Genomic DNA, 15,055 nt, shown 5'->3' with positions numbered 1-15,055 from the left:
ACAAAGTATAAAAGATGAACACAGCATGATGCAAGTCAGAAACATGTTACATGGTTTGAGGGTAGACACATGCAATAAAAATAAATAGTGGGATCAGTAAAACTAAAATTCAGAATATTAGTGACTTCTGTTAGAAAGACATAAAATTCAATCAGAATACATAGACATTTCATCAAAGCATTTATATCAGTTACTATAATTGTTGCTGCAACAAGTAGAAGCAAATAGAATAACAAAATTTGGAGAGGAATGGTTTGTTTTGGCTCAGGGTTTTAAGGGATACAGTCCATAATGGCAGAACTTCAGACTGTGGACCATATATCTGCTAATAGTTACAAGTAGCCTAGAAAGACAAACTATTTAATGCCAAAATTGCATCTAATAATTGTAACAAAATCATGTTTTCTTTCTAAATGGGTGGAATTCAGTTTTTCCAATCTATTCAAGAATTGTGGAAAAGTCTCAATAAAAATTTTGTGTCAGATAACAAATATAGATGTTGTTTAATATATTTTACAAAGAAAAAATATTACTCTATCACTTGATAAAACTAGATCGCATGAATACTTTACTATGTCAATATATATTCTTATATATATTGAAATATAATTGAAAACTTATTAACACCTGAAAATTTGAAGAATTTTTACAACTGGAATATTCTAAAGATTCTAAAACATCTTCATTTTATAGAGAAAGCTAAAACTTAAAAATGACTTTTGAAGTCAAGGTCTTGCCAAATCACTAACAGGGTTTGTGCTACATTATGCAATTTTCACCCTTCATTCAAAAGTACCAACATGTTGTCATGGATAATGGAGGTAAAGGATTAAAAAAACTGAAAATGACATAAAAATAGAAAAGGGACTTGTAGTCAGCTCCATGCTGCTGGGTAGAACGTCCAAGCAGACATAGTCCATGAGAAGAAGGAAAGTTTACAGATCTAAGAGAAGTTCCATAATGGTAACAGAGGCAGGCTCCCTTTTACAGATCCAAGCAGAGAGAAAACTACTGCCAGCCAACTAGCACCCCAAACAAGCACAAAAACCTTAGCTAATACAGGGGACTCAAACAGAACTCCAGTAACCTGCATATATTTAGGCTGGAAACAGATCTCCCCCCAGTAACACCTTTAGGCTGAACCCCACAATCCTCCCTAATGACATCTCTTCTGGCCAGGCCGCTTGGGAAATCCAAATTTTAACAAAACACCTGATTCTATTGGGGGATAAACATTCAAACTACAACAGGACTAATTGGGAAAAAGGGGTCCAGCAGAAAGGAGGTGAGGGAGGGGGACAAGAGAAAACAATGGATGGGATGATGATCAAAATACTTCATGAACATGTAGTGAAAGTTGTCAATAAAATAAAATAAAATAAAGTTCTTTTAAAGTATGACATAAATGTGTCATTTAGCCTTGCAAAAACAAAAACACAGTAGGTCACTTTTATGTGCTTGTCATCAAATATATAAAAGACTTATGGCTTGATCTGACCTACAGAAATAAAGAAAGATAAGAATTTGGAAGGAAGGGTGGAGTACAGCTCAAAGGCGATCAGTACAAGAAAACCAGTTGTGGGAAGAACATTATAACAGCATTCTCAGCCTGTTAAGGAGAAAAGCAAAACCAGTGGACATTCGTCATCTTGGAATGCATCATATCCAAGGATGGGAAAGACTCGCTGGAGGATGAGGAACTTTTTTCCAGCTATTGAACCAGTACCAAAATCTGAAGTAAGAGCTTTATTCATCCCTTAATCCCTTGTGGAAGGATAATTAATACTGCTTCCCTCTGCATAGAGAGAGGAAGTTTTGAGCTTATTTACTTTTGGGCTAAACAACTAAAAATAGGCAACATCAGACTTTGATTCACGTAAGTGGGAGAAATTGAATTTATTTCCATATTAGAGTCAACTAAAGTTTGAAGAAACATAAACAGTAGGAAAGAGTAAACTACCAAAAGAACCAGAGGTAGGGATAAAATATTTTGATGGATATTATAAATCTCTCCCTAAACTACCCTTCACAGCATTCACTGTTCCTGATCATAGCCTCTTTTCGATCTGGTGCCAATCATAATCCCACAAGATGAAATTCCAAATGCCATAAGCCTGAAGGTTGATTTCCCAAAATATCAAATTCTCTGACATCTAAAACCCTCTAAATTACAGTCTAAAGAGATTATTAAATCCAAAATATTGAAGTATTGAAAGCCAAAATTTGAAAATGGCAACTTGCACTGGGAACGAGTAGTATATAATATAGGTGGAATTAGAGGTGGAAGGCTGATTCTGTGGTGGAATTTTTGGTTATCATGGACAGCTGTGTTCTTAGGTCATGTCAGGAGAATAGGGGCTTGGAGAAACTACATCAAGGTCAACATATAAGAAGAAGATGAAAACCTTCCCATTAGTGGCTACATGTAACAATTGGGTATGTTCAGAAAAGCTCAGGCTATACAAAGATGAGGGAGGTGGGTGCTACGTAATGACCTATACAAGCCCAGGGTTCTTTTTGTTTTTTTTTAGTTTTTTGAGGTAGAACCTCACTTTGTTTCAGGCCGACCTGGAATTTTATAGAGAGATTTTTTTTTTAAGTTTTTAAATATATTTTATTTATTTATTTATTTGAGAGGAAGAAAGAGAGAGAGAGAAATGGGCATGCCAGGGCCTCCAGCCACTGAAAACAAACTCTAGATGCACGTGCCACCTTGTGGTTTTTGTGATTTTTTTTGGGGGGGGGGTTCAAGGTAGGGTCTCACACTAGCTCAGGCTGACCTGGAATTCACTATGTAGTGTCAGGGTGGCCTTGAACTCATTATGATCCTCCTACCTCTGCCTCCCGAGTGCTGGGATTAAAGGCATGTGCCACCACGCCCGGCTTGGTTTTTGAAGTAAGTTCTGATGAATTTCCCAATTTCACTTATGTCTGTTGTGATCTCTCCTTTTTCATTTCTAATTTTGTTAATTGAAAGTGTTTCTTTTTTTCGTTTGATCATATTGGCCAGGGGTTTATCAATCTTGTTTATGTTTTCAAGGAACCAGCTCTTTGTTTCATTAATTTTCTTAATTGTTTTCTTAGTTTCCAATTCATTATTTCTGCCCTGATCTTAATTATTTCTTTCTGTCTGGAGATTTTTGGGTTGGATACTTCTTGTTCTTCCAAAGCCTTTAGGTGGATGGTTAGGTTATTGATTTGGGAATCTCTCTGACTTTGTTATAAAGGAATTTAGTGTAATGAATTTTCCCTTCAGGACTGCCTTCATTGTGTCCTGTAAGATTTGGTATGTTGTATTCTCATTGTCATTCATTTCTATAAATTTTGCAATTTCCTTTTTTATTTCATCCACTACCCACTTATTGTGTAAGAGTGTGTTGTTCAGTTTCCATGAGTTGGTTGGGTTCCTGGCACATCTTTTGCTGTTGATTTCTAACAATACAGCATTGTGATCTGATATCAAGCAGGAAATTATGTCGATCCTCCTAAATATATAGAGTCAGGCTTTATGACCAAGTATATGATCTATTTTAGAGAAGGTTCCATGGGCTGCTGAGAAGAATGTGTAATCTGTAGCTCTGGGGTAGAATGTCCTGTAGATGTCTGTTAGGCCTAATTGATCTATGGTGTTATTGAGCTCTCTTACTTCCCTGTTAATTTTCTGTTTGGATGATTTATCTATTGCTGATAGTGGAGTATTTAAGTCCCCACTCTGATGGTATTGGTGGTTATTTCTATTTTATTGCCAAGTAGGTTTTGTTTTATGAATTGTGGTGCACCTGTATTTGACCTGTTGAGATTAATGATTGTGATATCCTCTTGTTGGATCATCCTTACTTGAGTATCATTTTTCACCCTTTCACCCTGGGGAGGTGTCTGTCTTTATTGTTGAGGTAGATTTCTTGAAGACAGCAGATCGAGGGTTCTAGTTTTCTGATCCACCCTGTTAGCTTATGTCTCTTGATGGGTGAGCTAAGGCCATTAATATTTAGAGTAATAACTGTGACATTTGATTTAATACCTGCTATATTGTGGTTTATGTGGTTTGGTGTTTTCTTGGCCTTTGTAATTTTGTGCCTTCTTGAAGTTTAGCTATTGTGATCTGCTTCTCATAGGCCCTTGACATTGGTTATTTGAATCTTCTGTGTGGAGCATTCCCTGAAGTACTCTCTGTAGGTTTGGCTTTGTGTTCATATAGTTGTAAAGCTGACATTTATCATGGAAAGATGTCTTTTACCATCTATTATGAGGGATACTTTTGCTGAGTAGAGTTGTTTGGGTTACAAGTCAAAAGTTCTTAAAGTTTAAGTTTACAGTGTTCCATTCCAGGCCCTTTGGGCTTTTAGGGTTTCCATTCAGAAGTCTGAAGAAATTCTGATGGGGTTACCTTTATATGTAACATGTCTCTCCCTAGCTGCCTTTAGTACTTTCTCTTTGTGATTGATGTTTAGAGTCTTAATGATAATATGTCTTGGAGAATTTTTGCTTTGTTATGGTCTGTTTAGAGTTCTGATAGCATCTGGTAACTTGATGGGACTTTCTTTTGAGAGAGTGGGAAAGTTTTCTTTGGTCATTTTCTTAAATAAGTTCTCCATGCCTTTGGTCTGTATTCTTCCCCTTCTGGTATTCCCATGATCCAAATGTTGGGACACTTAAGGGTATCCCACTGTTCCTCTCATGCTCTGTTCACAGAAATTTTGGAACTTGTTAAAACTTTTGGACTCACAAACTGTTTCTTGTGTTTTCCAGTTCTGAACTTCTATCCTCCACGTGACTGACTCTATTCTTGAGAACTTCTATAGAGTTTTGGGCTTGTTCAATTTGGTTGGTATTTTCTATTGCTTTTTTATTTATAGTGCCCAACCCTCTGTTGAGTTCCCTTTTCATGTCATTTTCTGACTTTCTTAATGTTTCTTCGAGTTCATCCTTGTATTTTTTATTTTATGTCTTCATTGAGCTTAGCCAGCTTCTTATTGAGGTCCTTTCTTTTCACTCTCCTTCAGACCATTTAACTGTCTTAGGAACCCTTCCTGGTTCTTTTCTAGTAGGGCTAATCTAGTGAGAACACCATTCATACGATTATCCATCCTTTGTTGAGTTTCTGCAAGTTATGCTATTTGCTTGGCCAGGGTTGCATTGTTTGTTTCTTTGCTTTGGAGTTCTGATCCTATTGTCCTTGCTATGCTTTGATTAGAAAGATCCATTGTGGGACTGGGCAATCTAGCTGAATTTAGTTGCATCTGATTGTTCATGCTGTTCCTGTTTTTGCTGTGGTCTGCCCATCACAATGTTTCAGAAAGCCTAGGGTGTGGGACACTAGACTGCTGGCCAGGGGTATGGGAGCAGCAGTGAGTGAGACAGTGATCACCCATGGAATTCAGAAAGGCTAAGGCAGAGACACTAGTCTGGGTTTCTGTTCGAGGGTAGGAAGTGGGATGGCCAACGCCCTGGGCTCAGATGGGCTGGGCTGGAAGGGCATCTGGGTCTGCTATCGCCTGCCAGGCTCAGCAAAGCTGGGTGGATCGGCCATTGGGGCCACGCAATCCTAGGTGGGGGTCTGCAAGGCTGGGGGTTGGCAGTAAAAGTGCATGTGGGCAGGGGACAGCAAGGCTGGATGGGAATGGCAATCTTGCATGCAGGTGGAGGTCAGCAATCTAGATGGGTATGGTGATCACATGTGGAATCAGCAAGGCTGGGAGGACCATGCAGGGGTCACGTTCAGGGGTCAGCAGGACACCAATCATCCCTGTCGAGTTCTGTCCAAAGGAGCTGCCCATGTATTTCCTGGAGTCCAAAGGCAGCAAGCCTGGGGTTTCATTCTCCAAGGCAGCAGCGAAGCACACCTTCAGTCAGTGGCCTGTCCTTCCACAGGATTTACTTTTTCCAATGCCCAGTCACTGGGTGGTGGCAGGTATCTCCAATCTAGTCTGCTCAGATGGACTGGCAAACTGGGTAGCACTTTTACAGACATAGCCCAAACACTGAACATAATGACAAAGACATGTAGCTACACAGAAATGCAGCAGACAGATCAGGGATTGGGGTGGCATTTTGCCACTACCTGGGATTCAGGGAGTAGTGCTGGTTCTAGCCATCCATCACATCCTAGGCAGGAAAGCCTAGGGCAGAAGACCTAGCCTGCTAGCTTGGGCCCGCTTGGTCTGCAGTTAGTGCAGAAGGAACCTCTTACTGGGGCTGCCACTAGGATGGCTGCTTGGGGGGTTGGGAGACTGTTGGGTTACCTGAGAGTGTGGGAATCAGCAAATCCCCTATTTTGATCCTCCACACCCTCTCACTGGGAGCCTACTTGAATCAGCAAATCCTGAAACAATAAATACGCCCCGTAATCCTTAAGGGTCTTGCCTTTTCTTGCCCGTGAGGTGAGGCAAGGTTAGGTGGATGCCATCTTGCCTGGAAGTTGGGCCTAGGGCTTTTGGGGTGTTTTTGGGTGTGTTGGGGTGTCTTTGTCATTATGTTCAGTTTTGGGCTATGTCTGTAAAAGTGCTACCCAGTTTGGCCAGTCCATCTGAGCAGACTAGTTTGGAGATACCTGCCACCACCCAGTGACTGGGCATTGGAAAAAGTAAATCCTGTGGAAGGACAGGCCACTGACTAAAGGTGTGCTTTGATGCTGCCTTGGAGAATGGAACCCCAGGCTTGCTGCCTTTGGACTCCAGGAAATACATGGGCAGCTCCTTTGGGTCTCCAGGCTCCCAGCCTCCCATATTTACAATCTCAGTTTCCCTGATTCTGAAGCCTAAGGACTTGGGCTGATACACTGCAGGCCCTCCCCCCATGGTCTCTCTGTATGCACTGTGTGTGTGTGTGTGTGTGTGTGTGTGTGTGTGTGTGTGTAAATATTGAAACTTCCTCAGTGAGGTAAAAGAAGTCCTCTGGTTCATCTGTGTTCGTGAAACACAAAATTCCCTGGGATCTTTGAGTCCTTCACATGTTCAGTGGTGACTAGGAATGTTCTGATCCATCTCCTCAAAACTAGGGTGTCCAACAGTATCTGGGGTAACTGTAGTCATAAAGCTGGTGCATCAACCAGCTTTTTTTTTTTTTTTTAGAAAACTCATTCTATTCACCAATATTTTTTAAAATTTATTTTTTATTAGTTATGGAAATAGTATGGAAACAACACATGTTGATACCATGCTTTCCCTCATACTTGCCCCTTTTCCAAAGGTGCCCTACTCATTGGGGACTGTGGATCATGCATTGTGGGAGCTGCACTTATTGGGGACAGGCCATGCCTCTGGGCATAATGTCCCAACTTGTGGCTCTAACACTCTTTCTGCCCCCTCTTCTGCAAAGTCCCCTGAGCCATGTGGGGTGCATTTTTAAGTCTATTTAGTGATGAGCTCTTAGGAGCCTCTGTATCTCTGCTTTGGTAGGTGTTGAGTATCAGTGTCTATCTCCTTCACCCTTGTGCTGATCAGGTTCATTGAGAAAGCAGCACTCTTGCTCATCTCCTCAATTCCTCTGTGGTTTCAGCTGGGGCAGGATTGAAGTGCAATGGTTCGTTTATCTCTTCAGGTCTCGCTCTTGTCTGAAACAGAGAAGCAGATTCTCCAACAGAGAGTGAAATCAGCATAGGTTAAATGGGATAAACATTATTAATTTAGAGGGAATTTAATGGGTCTAGTCCCTCTTATAGTCTAAGATTAGTGGGAGCTTGATATTGGAGAGCAAAATCATTGTCTCAATATGACTCTCAGTTCCGGATATGGGTTCCTTTCCACTAAGCATGTTAGCCAATCCGATAGCAGTAGGTTACCCATCAAGGCCGTGTGCCACTATTGCACTTGTGTGAGCATCACATCAGGTTATTTGCTTTTTTTTTTTTTTTTTCTTTTTTTATTTTTATTTTATTTATTTGAGAGCGTCAGACACAGAGAGAAAGACAGATAGAGGGAGAGAGAGAGAATGGGCGCGCCAGGGCTTCCAGCCTCTGCAAACGAACTCCAGACGCGTGCACCCCCTTGTGCATCTGGCTAACGTGGGACCTGGGGAACCGAGCCTCGAACCGGGGTCCTTAGGCTTCACAGGCGAGCGCTTAACCGCTAAGCCATCTCTCCAGCCCAGGTTATTTGCTTTTAAGTAGCTTAGACCTTGTGTTGCTCAGACAGATGTTGCCCACCCAGTAGCTTATGTAGCACCTTCTAGCACAAGATGGGTTAATGGTCAAGGTCTGTCTCTCTTCCAGGTTCCAGCCAGGTCTCTCTATGTTCTGTGCCAACAGCATATGGTGTCTTCAGCAGTAGTATCTTACTTTTAACTTCTGTGGGTAATTAAGTGCTCATTTTGTGAATACAGCTCACAATGATGGCCAGAGAAAATATCATTCATATACTTGAGCATTTGCAAAAATAAATATACCATTCTTGACAATGTATTGTGTGTCTTGGTCTATGAAATGTTCTGTAACATTTTTGCCAAATAAACTTTCCTTTAAAAAATGTAAACATGTGCATTTTAAACCGTTTTTAGTTTTTACCCAGACATAAGTGTCTGAGATTTTAGCTTTTGGGGATTTTAGACTTTTTGATTTTGGACCAGGGATTTTGATCTTTTGGGATTTTAATATTCTAGTATTTGGTATTTTATCTTATGAAATTACAGATGAAACTTGTTCCAACCAGAATATTATAATTACCAATGTGGAAGATGATTTTGGAATAAAATCAGCAACTAGAGGACTCTGCCTGAGGTGTGAGGTGGGAAGGGAGGCATCTAAAATAAAGCCCTTGGGCTGGAGAGATGGCTTAGCGGTTAAGCGCTTGCCTGTGAAGCCTAAGGACCCCGGTTCGAGGCTCGGTTCCCCAGGTCCCACGTTAGCCAGATGCACAAGGGGGCGCACGCGTCTGGAGTTCGTTTGCAGAGGCTGCAAGCCCTGGCGCGCCCATTCTCTCTCTCTCCCTCTATCTGTCTTTCTCTCTGTGTCTGTCGCTCTCAAATAAATAAATAAAAAATTAAAAAATAAATAAATAAAAATAAAATAAAGCCCTTGAGGAGGGCGGTGGGTGGATATTTCCCTCCAGACCTTGGCCAGATACTATAGATTCTTTACTTGCATCTTGTGACTTGATTTCATCCCCTGTATGGAAAGAAAAGATCCAAGTTCTAGTTGTAATACAAGAACTTTAAGTTAGTAGGTAAGAAAAATTTCCTAACACTTGAAGGGGATGAATTTCTGAGAGGGTTTATGGGCATGTTAATGTCAGCATTTGTTGGCTTGTGTGTTATGTATGTTTGAAAACTACATCAAAATTTTCATCAAAATCAATTTAAAAGATCAACATATGTTGCTACTGCTTGATTTCAGTTTAGTATGTGCTGCTATACATCAGATACATAGACTTTATTTTAATTCAGAAAAATGCGTTTATATCACATAGAGTCAATATGAAAACAAGTTCTCTGGCACAATCTCACCCAGCTTTTCCTCTGATTCTCCATACTCTCTTCCACTTCCTTTTGTCCACTCCTGTCCAACTTCCACACTTTACCTCTGTTCTTGCTCAGCCCCTAGTGGGTTCTAGCTTAAGACAGTTTCCATGGCTTATTCATAAATGAGACTCTTAATTTTATGATATGAATAAAAACATAAAATTGGTATAGTCATGTCTAATATTAAATTCTGATATTGTTCAAAGTAGATGATCTAATGTCACCATGTGTAAACTCTTCACTTCATTGAAGATTAAGTTTAATCTTTTAATCAAACCACAGAAATGCTTGGATCTTTTATAGAAAAGCATGTGCTAAATTGTCCTCTCTGGGTTAGGTATGACCTATGGAAGACCCAGATATATGAGGTTACCTACATGAGTAGTTGAAGAAGGAACACTACTCAATGTATCATATTTGATACTAAAAAAATGTTTGTTATAAACATAAAAAAGAAGGCTGGGGAAATGGCTTGGTGTCAAAGGTGCTTGTTTACAAAACCTGACCCAGGTTTGATTCCTTATGTTTTAAAACAATCTATTAAGAAATTTGACTCTGATAGCTTAATAAAACCTTTGGTAACAAACTGGCTTCTAAAGGTATCTGAATTTGAGGTGTTCAGTTTTACTACTGTGTTAAAATTCAATTCTTGAAAATTTAGGAAACAACTGGCTAATGAAACCATAGTTGAGCAAAGTTACTGTCATATCTTGCAGTACTTTTATTTCTAGTGTTGAGTCCTGACACAATTAAATCCAGTATTACTTAAACTCAATGGTATGTGGACCCACACAGGTTAAAATGCATAATGGGCATATGTCAGGACTTTTACAAAAGATGGAACTATTATAACCAAAAAATGACTGTTAAGGATGACTTAGAAATAAGCAAGAAGGGAGCTACTTTTGAAGTCTTCCTCTCTAATGTGGTAATCACGTGAGGTGTGAAGGAGACCCACTATGATTGGCAGGATTTCATTACTTAAGAATGGTATAAGAATGATGAGGTAATTAAAAACCAAGGAACCATCCTTTTACAAACATGGATGTGATCTGTGTATTTCAACAAATAAACTCACAGCAAACCAATATGCAATATAATTATTAACATTTTCAGAATTTAAACTCTGAGTTTATGATGATTGACCTAAGCATGATTATAAGTAGATGTCACACATCACATCTCAACTGTCTGACAACAGGGTACTGGCTGAGAAACTGCTTATACTGTAAAGCACTATATAGTCATTTAAAAAGTGTTAAGTAAGTCTCAATACACAGCAATCTATTAAGAGCATTGCTACATGTGCTGAAGTTTAAAACAGGAAACTTTGATATCATTATACTAAGTAAAATTAGGCAGAACAGACTACATGTATGCTTACATTTATATGAAATGTTTTGAATATGCAAATTCAGAAAGAAAATTGATTAGTGGTTGTAATGAGATAGGGGTGGGGCTTGGGAGTACAGGGCTTCTTTTGAGGTTCATTGAAACATTCAGAATTTACTGGTAATGAGCAGCGATGTGAATAACTAAGCACTACTGCACTGGACCTTTTAAGACAGCTAAGTAGGTTTTTAAATATAAATTTTAAAATTTTAAAAGAAGTATGTGTGCACACAAGCCATTAGGGGGAAGGGGCGCCTTTGTATAGCTTTGGTAAAATGCACAGTAATCTATTTGAAAGGAGTTATGTGGGAAGTACAATATGAGGGATTCTACTCATTTTTAGTATGTAACTTTTTCTAGACAAAAGAACTATATTGTATTTTCTACACTAAAATCCATCCCTGTCTCTGTTCACAAATAAATAAAATTATTAAAAATAAAATAAAACCCATCTTAAATCTTCTTATAAAGGACAGATGTAGCCAGACATGTTGCATGCTTACAATCTCAGCACCCAGGATCAGTTAGTACAAAGTCAGGTTCATTATGTAGTTTGTTCCACGTCAGCCTGGACTTCATGAGACCTTGTCTCCAAAAACAAACAAACAAACAAATGAACAAACAAACAAAAAGGCAGAACTCAGATGATTCAGCTCCTTCACATTGTCTGTTGACACTAGCCCACCTATCAACTATCCACTAACTTGAATAAACAGCACCACCAGGAAATATTCCCTCTGTTATCTCAGTCAACCTCCAGGGCCATTCCTGGTACCTTCTAACCTGACTCTGTATAGACAACCCTTGCTAGAAATTAATGCAAGTAAAATATGGCATGTAGCTTTTCATATTTGGCATTTTGGGAGGAGCTATCCATGCTGAAACTTTTTATTGCCATATTGAAGTATGAATTTTTTATGATGATGGTAAAATTGGGAAGGGAAATAAAGGTGTTGCCATTCTGAAAATTAAAACATGGTAAATAGAAAGGGTGTTTTGGACACCGTTGGTCCAAGAGTACCAAATCCTTCAATGCTATAAAAGTTCACAAAAATGAAAAATGCAAACACATCAATAAATTTTACCAGAGAGCCTTCATAATGTACAAAATAATTACATTGCTTTCTCTATTTTTAGAATTGGAATAATTTAACTAGGTTTACAAAAGCATGGTACAAGCAGCAAAACATTTTCACTGAATACTTCATTTTTCTTTGTGCTACAAGTGCTGAAAGCTACTGAAAACACGTTGAACATAATTATTCATCCAGCAAGCTATCGTCGGATTCTGTGCTGGCTTTAGAAATAGGCCGAATTTATATACGCAAGGTAAGCTTAATTAGCTGAGCTCAAAAAGATGCAGTATCTGAATTTTAGAACCTAATGTGCTCAAGAAAGTATTTGTGCTTTGCTTTTAGATTAGGACAACAGCTCTGTATTTAATTAGTCCTCATTTGAGTATATAATCATTTTAATTTATTTGCACCAACACAGGACATTGTGCTCCATCAGCAGATAATGTTCTTCATTAACAGAGTTGGAACTTTGTGAGGAGAAATATTTCCATCTGTGATGCACACTCAGGGCTGCATAGTAACGGATTTGGTTCTTCAGGTGTGTGTGTGTCCCCATTGTGAGATACATCCTTGTTAATAATTATACTTTTGGCAATGGACTCTGCTAGTCCTTAGAAACCAGGATTTTAAATATCTAGCTATAAGATAGGTATTGTTAATGAACAAAGTAATTTACTGAAATTTAGGTAATAACATAGTACACTCTAGCATTAGTAATCTGTGTGGTAAACAAGCAGGGCAGATTAAAAAATATATTTTTGAGTAGTATAAAAGAATAACAGCCTGTACTATGGAGAGGTGAGGCTAGTCTGTATTTAAGCTGTTTGAAAATAAACAACACATGCTAGACAAGTTAATGACAGGTTGTTATCTATTGACTAAAGCAATTCTTTCTTAAGGCATTTCCAACCAAATTTAGTAAGTAGTCACTCTTTCACAGACCCAATTCTAAATATACTTTGAAAAGATAAGGCTTGTTAATTCTTATGGCCATCACTGGAAAGGTACTTAGGTTTTTGTTTCATTTTTAGTTTCATGTCTCAAGTTTGGATTTCAAAACAAGCATATCATTAGATAAATTTCTTGTGAATATAAACTTTCATTTCCAAATGAATGGGAACCTATACAAGTGATCATTTAGTTAGAATTTGATATGACATCATTAAACAAGCCACTGGACATCTGATAAGGACAGATAATTTGGCTGCATTGTTTGGGCAGATTTGCTCTAGGCAACATTTTAAAAGAAGGCCCAGCACTATTTTTTAAGCAGGCCTCATGATAACAACTGTTAAAATGGGAGCTGTTATATTGTTTTGAAATTTTAAGAACCATTTTATTATTTGCACACTAAGCAGGGGGAAGGTGGAGAATACGGGCCCAACAGGGCAAAGGAACTCCAGATGCATACACCACTGTGTGCATTTGGCTTTACATGGATACTGGGGAATTGAACTCAGGTTGTTAGACTTTGCAGGCAAGTGCCTTAACCCTGAGCATTCTCCAGAGCCCTGTTTTGTTTCCTGAGACAGGGTCTCTAAGAACTATTTTGTGAAAGGCAAACACTTATAACACACAATTTTCCCACAGGGCAAGAGAAACCACCTGAGTCATTACATCAGCTCTGGCTCACCTGACCCTGACAGCAGAAAGGTCTCCAAATGTGGTCTTGGTATTGTCACCAATTCAAGGGCATCTCTCTTTTCCCATTTGTTTGGTAGCATTTGTTTGGGAGGATCATATGATTTCAGTACCCAAAACTCGTTTTTTGGTAGATAATAAGAACTGTAAAGATAATTGCCTAATATTTAATACAGGGGTCGCTCTCTTTGACTTTGAAGCACATTGGAGTTCAACAATGCCTATTGAAGAACACATACTTGCAAAGTGCCAACTACACAGTACTGCCTAAGTTTGTCATTAGGTGCATTTTATAGAATTCTTTTTGACTAGGTACCAGTATTCAAAGGTAGTTATTGACAATTCACAGAACCTCAGCCAGGAGTGTTGGCACAGTCCTGAAACCCCAACACTTGGTAAGTAGGAAAAGGATAGGGAGTTTAAGAACATAGAGTGAACTCTTGTAAAAAAACAAAAAAAAAAAGTGAACATTAGCCCTCTCATTATACACATCTTTTCTCACACTAGTCCCTTTTTATTTGCTAATAGACCCTCTTCCTTTGAATTGTTTTCCACATATGAAAGGAAACATTTAATACTTGTCTGAATATGGTTTATTTCACTTAGCATCCATCCATTTACCTGCGAAGGACATGAGTTCTTCCTATTGTTGAACAATGTGGGCAGCAAATAATATCAAAGTGCCTCATATACATGCATGAAAATGCCATTATGAAACCCGTTGTTTTGTATATTTACTATGAAAAGGAATTTACACAACTTTACATCTGCTTAACTGTATCTGAATAATAAACTACTTGGTCCACAAAAATCTGTCCTATAGATAATTTTTTACTGTGACCAAGCAAATACATGAACTATTATACTAGATGTGATTCTACTATACAGCTGTTTTGATAGAAAAATAAATGTTAAATATCTTCATACTTTATTGCCAAAGAGTATTTTATTGGGAGAGAAGACAATTTGATCATTTGGAGAATATGATTGTCAATGGGTTAAATCTAATCAAGTGTAAGAGAACTTAATTCCCAGAGCATCCTCTATCTTGTATATTATAAAGAGCTGTATATTAACTTAAAGTAATCACACATGTGCCTTAACAAAAACTGCTTTTGTAAAATGAGCTAAAAAAAAAAAAAAAAGGCAGTGCCTGGGGCCGGGTGCCACATAACTTTAATCCTAGCACTTGGGAGGCAGAGGTGGGAGGATCGCCGTAAGTTTGAGGCCAACCTGAGACTACATAGTGAATTCCAGGACAGCCTGAGCTAAAGAGACCCTACCTCAAAAAACTAAAACGAACACCAACTGACCCCCACCCCCACAAAAAAAAAAAAAAAAAAAAAAGCAGTGCCTGGTATACCTGATATTCTGATCAGCACTAGTGGATGGAGGATGGAGGATGGAGGAGGTCAACCCTGAGACCCTGTCGAAACCTTCCACCCCCCCAAGAAAAGAAACAAAAAAACCTGAAAAAGATAAAGATACTACCC

The sequence above is a fragment of the Jaculus jaculus genome, chromosome 13, assembly GCF_020740685.1.
Source record: "Jaculus jaculus isolate mJacJac1 chromosome 13, mJacJac1.mat.Y.cur, whole genome shotgun sequence".
Classification (NCBI taxonomy): Eukaryota; Metazoa; Chordata; class Mammalia; order Rodentia; family Dipodidae; genus Jaculus; species Jaculus jaculus.
This window is presented reverse-complemented; position numbering follows the sequence as displayed.